We start from the raw sequence: 7,500 nt of genomic DNA, 5'->3' as shown, positions 1-7,500 counted from the left end.
CGGGGTTTTTCGAGGTGGGGTGCGGGGGGGGCGTCGTGGGGGGTGCGGTGGGGTGGGGGGGTGCGCCGTGTCGTGGGGGGTGACGCGGGGTGGGGTGGGTCGAGCGGGGTTTTCGGAGGCGTGGCGGGGTGCTGTGGAGGGAGCGGGGTTTTTCGAGGTGGGGTGCGGGGGTGCGCCGTGTCGTGGGGGGGGTGACGCGGGGTGGGGTGGGTCGAGCGGGGTTTTCGGAGGCGTGGAGGGAGCGGGGTTTTTCGAGGTGGGTGCGGGGGGGGGGGGGGGGGGGGGCGTTGTGGGGGGGTGCGCCGTGTCGTGGCGGGTGACGCGGGGTGGGGTGGGTCGAGCGGGGTTTTCGGAGGCGTGGCGGGGTGCTGTGGAGGGAGCGGGGTTTTTCGAGGTGGGGTGCGGGGGGGCGTCGTGGGGGGGTGCGCCGTGTCGTGGGGGGGTGACGCGGGTCGAGCGGGGTTTCGGAGGCGTGGTGGTGTGGCGTGGAGGCAGCGGGGTTTTTCGAGGTGGGGTGCGGGGGGGCGTCGTGGGGGGGTGCGGTGGGGTGGGGGGGTGCGCCGTGTCGTGGGGGGGTGACGCGGGGTGGGGTGGGTCGAGCGGGGTTTTTGGAGGAGAGGTGGGGTGCTGTGGATGGAGCGCGGTTTTTCGAGGTGGGGTGGGGGGGGGCGTCGTGGGGGGGTGCGGTGGGGTGGGGGGTGCGCCGTGACGCGGGGTGGGGTGGGTCGAGCGCGGTTTTTTGGAGGCGTGGCGGGGTGGTGTGGAGGGAGCGGGGTTTTTCGAGGTGGGGTGCGGGGGGGGGCGTCGTGGGGGGGTGCGCCGTGTCATGGGGGAGTGACGCGGGGTTGGGGTGGTCAAGCGGGGTTTTTGGAGGAGAGGTGGGGTGCTGTGGAGGGAGCGGGGTTTTTCGAGGTGGGGTGCGGGGGGGCGTCGTGGGGGGTGACGCGGGGTGGGGGTGGTCGAGCGGGGTTTTGGGAGGAGAGGTGGGGTGCTGTGGAGGGAGCGCGGTTTTTCGAGGTGGGGTGCGGGGGGGCGTCGTGGGGGGGTGCGGTGGGGTGGGGGGGTGCGCCGTGTCATGGGGGAGTGACGCGGGGTTGGGGTGGTCAAGCGGGGTTTTTGGAGGAGAGGTGGGGTGCTGTGGAGGGAGCGGGGTTTTTCGAGGTGGGGTGCGGGGGGGCGTCGTGGGGGGTGACGCGGGGTGGGGGTGGTCGAGCGGGGTTTTGGGAGGAGAGGTGGGGTGCTGTGGAGGGAGCGCGGTTTTTCGAGGTGGGGTGCGGGGGGGCGTCGTGGGGGGGTGCGGTGGGGTGGGGGGGTGCGCCGTGTCATGGGGGAGTGACGCGGGGTGGGGTGGGTCGAGCGGGGTTTTCGGAGGCGTGGTGGGGTGCTGTGGAGGGAGCGGGGTTTTTCGAGGGGGGGTGCGGGGGGGCGTCGTGGGGGGTGACGCGGGGTGGGGGTGGTCGAGCGGGGTTTTTGGAGGAGAGGTGGGGTGCTGTGGAGGGAGCGCGGTTTTTCGAGGTGGGGTGCGGGGGGGCGTCGTGGGGGGGTGCGGTGGGGTGGGGGGGTGCGCCGTGTCGTGGGGGGGAGACGCGGGGTGGGGTGGGTCGAGCGGGGTTTTCGGAGGCGTGGTGGTGTGGCGTGGAGGGAGCGGGGTTTTTCGAGGTGGGGTGCGGGGGGGGCGTCGTGGGGGGGTGCGGTGGGGTGGGGGGGTGCGCCGTGTCGTGGGGGGGTGACGCGGGGTGGGGTGGGTCGAGCGGGGTTTTTCGAGGTGGGGTGCGGGGGGGGGGGGGGGGGGGGGATATGCGCCGCGTCGTGGGGGGGTGCGCCGTGTCCTGGGGGAGTGACGCGGGGTTGGGTGGGTCGAGTGGGGTTTTTCGAGGTGGGGTGCGGGGGGGGGGGGGATATGCGCCGCGTCGTGGGGGGGTGCGGTGGGGTGTGGGGGGTGTGCCGTGTCGTGGGGGGCTGACGCGAGGTGGGGTGGGTGGAGCGGGGTTTTCGGAGGTGGGGTGTGGGGGGTGTGCCGTGTCGTGGGGGACTGACGCGAGGTGGGGTGGGTCGAGCGGGGTTTTCGGAGGCGTGGTGGGGTGGTATGGAGGGAGCGGGGTTTTTCGAGGTGGGGTGCGGGGCGGCGTCGATGGGGGGTGCGGTGGGGTGGGGGGTGCGCCATGTCGTGGGGGGGTGACGCGGGGTGGGGTGGGTCGAGCGGGGTTTTCGGAGGCATTTGTGGTGTGGCGTGGAGGGAGCGGGGTTTTTCGAGGTGGGGTGCGGGGGGGGGGGGGGCGTCGTGGGGGGTGCGGTGGGGTGGGGGGGTGTGCCGTGTCATGGGGGAGTGACGCGGGGTTGGGTGGGTCGAGCGGGGTTTTTCGACGTGGGGTGAGGGGGGGTGGGGGGGTGCGCCGTGTCGTGGGGGGGTGCGGTGGGGTGTGGGGGGTGTGCCGTGTCGTGGGGGGGCTCACGCGAGGTGGGGTGGGTCGAGCGTGGTTTTCGGAGGCGTGGTGGGGTGGTGTGGAGGGAGCGGGGTTTCTGGAGGTGGGGTGCGGGGGGCATCGTGGGGGGGTGCGGTGGGGTGGAGGGTGCGCCGTGTCGTGGGGGAGTGAGGCGGGGCACGGTGGGTCGAGCCTGGTTTTTGGAGGAGTGGTGGGGTGCTGTGGATGGAGCGGGGTTTTTCGAGGTGGGGTGGGGGGAAGGCGCCGCGTCGTAGGGGGGTGCGGTGGGGTGGGGTGGGGGGGTGTGCCGTGTCGTGGGGGGTGACGCGGGGTGTCGCGATGCCCCCTCCCCCCCACCATGCCCCGACATGACGCGACGCGCCCCCTCCCCAACATAACATGACAACCCCCCTCCCCCCCCCATGACATCCCCCCATCCCCCATGACACGACACGACGCGATGCGCCCCCCCCATGACGTCCCCCCCTCAAAAATTCGCCTCCCCCCTCAACACACACCACCCCCCCCCCTCCCCCCCCTCAAAAATTCGGCCCCCCCATGACATCCCCCCCAGCCCCCATGACACGATGCGACGCGACGCGCCCCGCCATGACACGACACGACACGACGCGCCCCCCCCTTCCCCCCTCAACACACACCACACCATGTCGCGACGTGCCGCGCCCCCCCCCCCCCATGACATCCCCACCCCAGCCCCCCCACCCACGACACGACATGATGCGACGCACCCCCCCCCCCCCCCCCCCCGATGACATGACACGATGCGACGCGCATCCCCCCCCTCCCCGCCCCCCCATGACACGACACGATGCGATGTGCCACCCTCCCCTTAACACACACACCCACCCAACGCAATGCCCCCCCCCCCCCCCCCCCCCCGCGCCCCATGGCCTGACACGACGCGACGTGCTCCCCTCCCCTTAACACACCCACCCACCCTCCATGACGCCCTCCATGACGCCACGTGGAGGGGGGGGGGGGAGGGGTGGTGTTTTGTGTGTTGAGGGGGGGTGGGGTGGTGTGTGTTGGGGGGGGGGGGGCGAATTTTTTGGGGGCAGGGGCGGGGGAGGGGTGGGGTGGTGTGTGTTGAGGGGGGGAGCGAAATTTGAAGGGGGGGAAGGGGAGGGGTGGAGTGGTGTGTGTTGAGGGGGGGGGGGGGGGATTCTTGAGGGGCGGAGAGGGGTGGTGTGGTGTGTGTTGAGGGGGGGGGGGGGAGGGGTGGTGTGGGGTGGTGTGTGTTGAGGGGGGGGCGGGGGTGGGGAGGGGTGGTATGGCGTGGTGTGTGTTGAAGGGGGGGGGCGAATTTTTGGGGGGGGGAAGGGGCGAAATTTGGACGGGGGGGCGAATTTTTTGGGGGGGGGGAGGGGTGGGGTGGTGTGTGTTGAGGGGAAGGCGAAATTTGGAGGGGGGGAAGGGGAGGGGTGGTGTGGTGTGGTGTGGTGTGTGTTGAGGGGGGTGGCCGAATTTTTTTGGGGGGGGGGGGGGGTGGGGTGGTGTGTGTTGGGGGGGGGGGGCGATTTTTTTGGGGGCGGGGGGGGGGGGGGGGGGGGGGGGGAGGGGTGGGGTGGTGTGTGTTGAGGGGGGGGCGGAATTTGGTGGGGGGGAAGGGGAGGGGTGGTGTGGTGTGTGTTGAGGGGGGGGGAGGGGTGGTGTGGTGTGTGTTGGGGGGGGGGGGGGGGTGGGGTGGTGTGTGTTGAGGGGGAAGGGGTGGGAAATTTTGGGGGGGGGGGGCGAATTTTGGAGGGGGGGGGGGAGCGGTGGTGTGGTGTGGTGTGTGTTGAGGGGGGGGGCGAATTTTTGGGGGGGGGAAGGGGCAAAATTTGGAGGGGGGGTGAATTTTTGGGGCGGGGGGGGAGGGGTGGGGTGGTGTGTGTTGAGGGGGGGGCGAAATTTCGAGGGGGGGAAGGGGAGGGGTGGTGTGGTGTGTGTTGGGGGGGGGGGGATTTTTGAGGGGGGGGGGGGAGGGGTGGTGTGGTGTGTGTTGAGGGGGGGGGGGGGGGGGCAAAATTTGGAGGGCGGGGGGGGAGGGGTGGTGTGGTGTGGTGTGTGTTGAGGGGGGAGGGGGGGGAGGGGTGGTGTGGTGTGGTGTGTGTTGAGGGGGGAGGGGATTTTTTAGGGGGGGGGGGGGGTGGGGTGGTGTGTGTTGAGGGGGGGGGGGGGGGAATTTTTGGGGGGGGGGGGGGAGGGGTGGTGTGGTGTGGTGTGTATTGAGGGGGGGGGGGATTTTTGAGGGGGGGGGAGGGGTGGTGTGGTGTTTGTTGAGGGGGGGGTGGGGAGGTGTGTATTGAGGGGGAGGGGTGCGAATTTTTGGGGGGGGGGGGGGGGGGGGGCAAAATTTGGAGGGGGGGGGGGAGGGGAGGGGGGGGGCAAAATTTGGAGGGGGGGGGGGGAGGGGTGGTGTGTGTTGGGGGGGGGGGATTTTTGAGGGGGGGGGGGAGGGGTGGTGTTTTGTGTGTTGAGGGGGGGGGGGGGGGGGATTTTTGAGGGGGGGGGAGGGGTGGTGTGGTGTGTGTTGAGGGGGGGGGGATGTGGTGGTGTGTGTTGGGGGGGGGGGGGGGGAAATTTTGGGGGGGGGGGGGGGGGAATTTTTGGGGGGGGGGAGGGGAGGTGTGGGGTGGTGTGTGTTGAGGGGGGTGAGGGGCGAATTTTGGAGGGGGGGGAGGGGTGGTGTGGTGTGGTGTGTGTTGAGGGGGGGGCCAATTTTTTGGGGGGGGGGGCAAAATTTGGAGGGGGGGGGGGAGGGGTGGTGTTTTGTGTGTTGAGGGGGGGGGGGGGGGGGAATTTTTGAGGGGGGGGGAGGGGTGGTGTGGTGTGTGTTGGGGGGGGGGGTGGGGTGGTGTGTGTTGAGGGGGGTGGGGGGGGGGGATGGGTGGTGTGGTGTGGTGTGTGTTGAGGGGGGGGTCGAATTTTTGGGGGGGAGAAGGGGCGAAATTTGGAGGGGGGGGGGGAGGGGTGGGGTGGTGTGTGTTGAGGGGGGGGCGAAATTTGGAGGGGGGGAAGGGGAGGGGTGGTGTGGTGTGGTGTGGTGTGTGTTGAGGGGGGGGGGGGAAGGGTGGGGAGGTGTGTATTGAGGGGGGGGGGGCGAATTTTTGGGGGGGGGGAGGGGTGGTGTGGTGTGGTGTGGTGTGTGTTGAGGGGGGTGGCCGAATTTTTTTGGGGGGGGGGGGGGGTGGAGTGGTGTGTGTTGGGGGGGGGGGGGGCGAATTTTTTGGGGGCGGGGGGGGGGGGGGAGGGGTGGGGTGGTGTGTGTTGAGGGGGGGGGAGGGGTGGTGTGGTGTGTGTTGGGGGGGGGGGGTGGGGTGGTGTGTGTTGAGGGGGGAGGGGTGGGAAATTTTTGGGGGGGGGGGGGGGCGAATTTTGGAGGGGGGGGGAGCGGTGGTGTGGTGTGGTGTGTGTTGAGGGGGGAGGCGAATTTTTGGGGGGGGGAAGGGGCAAAATTTGGAGGGGGGGCGAATTTTTGGGGCGGGGGGGCGAGGGGTGGGGTGGTGTGTGTTGAGGGGGGGGCGAAATTTCGAGGGGGGGAAGGGGAGGGGTGGTGTGGTGTGTGTTGAGGGGGGGGGGGAGGGGTGGTGTGGTGTGTGTTGAGGGGGGGGGTGGGGTGGTGTGTGTTGAAGGGGGGGGGGGGGGGGGCGAATTTTGGAGGGGGGGGGAGGGGTGGTGTGGTGTGGTGTGTGTTGAGAGGGGGGCCCAATTTTTTTTTGGGGGGGGGGGGGGGGGGCAAAATTTGGAGGGGGGGGGGGAGGGGTGGTGTGGTGTGGTGTGTGTTGAGGGGGGGGGGGGATTTTTGAGGGGGGGGGGGGAGGGGTGGTGTGGTGTGTGTTGAGGGGGGGGCGGGGAATTTTTGAGGGGGGGGGGAAGGGTTGTGTGGTGTGTGTTGGGGGGGGGGGGGTGGGGTGGTGTGTGTTGGGGGGGGGGCGAATTTTTTGGGGGCGGGGGGGGAGGGGTGGGGTGGTGTGTGTTGAGTGGGGGGCGAAATTTCGAGGGGGGGAAGGGGAGGGGTGGTGTGGTGTGTGTTGGGGGGGGGGGGATTTTTGAGGGGGGGGGGGAGGGGTGGTGTGGTGTGGTGTGTGTTGAGGGGGGGGGGGGGGGGCAAAATTTGGAGGGGGGGGGGGAGGGGTGGTGTGGTGTGGTGTGTGTTGAGGGGGGGGGGGGGAGGGGTGGTGTGGTGTGGTGTGTGTTGAGGGGGGAGGGGATTTTTGAGGGGGGGGGTGGGGTGGTGTGGTGTGTGTTGAGGGGGGGGCGGGGAATTTTTGAGGGGGGGGGTGGGGTGGTGTGTGTTGAGGGGGGGGGGGGAATTTTTGGGGGGGGGGGGAGGGGTGGTGTGGTGTGGTGTGTGTTGAGGGGGGGGGGGATTTTTGAGGGGGGGGGAGGGGTGGTGTGGTGTTTGTTGAGGGGGGGGGTGGGGAGGTGTGTATTGAGGGGGGGGGTGGGGAGGTGTGTATTGAGGGGGGGGGTGCGAATTTTTGGGGGGGGGGGGGGGGCAAAATTTGGAGGGGGGGGGGGGGAGGGGAGGGGGGGGGGCAAAATTTGGAGGGGGGGGGGGAGGGGAGGGGGGGGGGCAAAATTTGGAGGGGGGGGGGGGAGGGGTGGTGTCGTGTGGTGTGTGTTGGGGGGGGGGGATTTTTGAGGGGGGGGGGGGATTTTTGAGGGGGGGGGGGGAGGGGTGGTGTTTTGTGTGTTGAGGGGGGGGGGGGGGATTTTTGAGGGGGGGGGAGGGGTGGTGTGGTGTGTGTTGAGGGGGGGGGGATGTGGTGGTGTGTGTTGGGGGGGGGGGGGGGGGGGAATTTTTGGGGGGGGGGGGGGGGGGGGAATTTTTGGGGGGGGGAGGGGAGGTGTGGGGTGGTGTGTGTTGAGGGGGGTGAGGGGCGAATTTTGGAGGGGGGGGAGGGGTGGTGTGGTGTGGTGTGTGTTGAGGGGGGGGCCAATTTTTTGGGGGGGGGGCAAAATTTGGAGGGGGGGGGGAGGGGTGGTGTTTTGTGTGTTGAGGGGGGGGGGAATTTTTGAGGGGGGGGGAGGGGTGGTGTGGTGTGGTGTGTGTTGAGGGGGGGGGCGAATT

This window comes from Lygodium microphyllum, chromosome 16, assembly GCF_053477565.2.
Source record: "Lygodium microphyllum isolate KBCC chromosome 16, Lygodium_microphyllum_v1.1.10, whole genome shotgun sequence".
NCBI classification, from domain to species: domain Eukaryota; kingdom Viridiplantae; phylum Streptophyta; class Polypodiopsida; order Schizaeales; family Lygodiaceae; genus Lygodium; species Lygodium microphyllum.
This window is presented reverse-complemented; position numbering follows the sequence as displayed.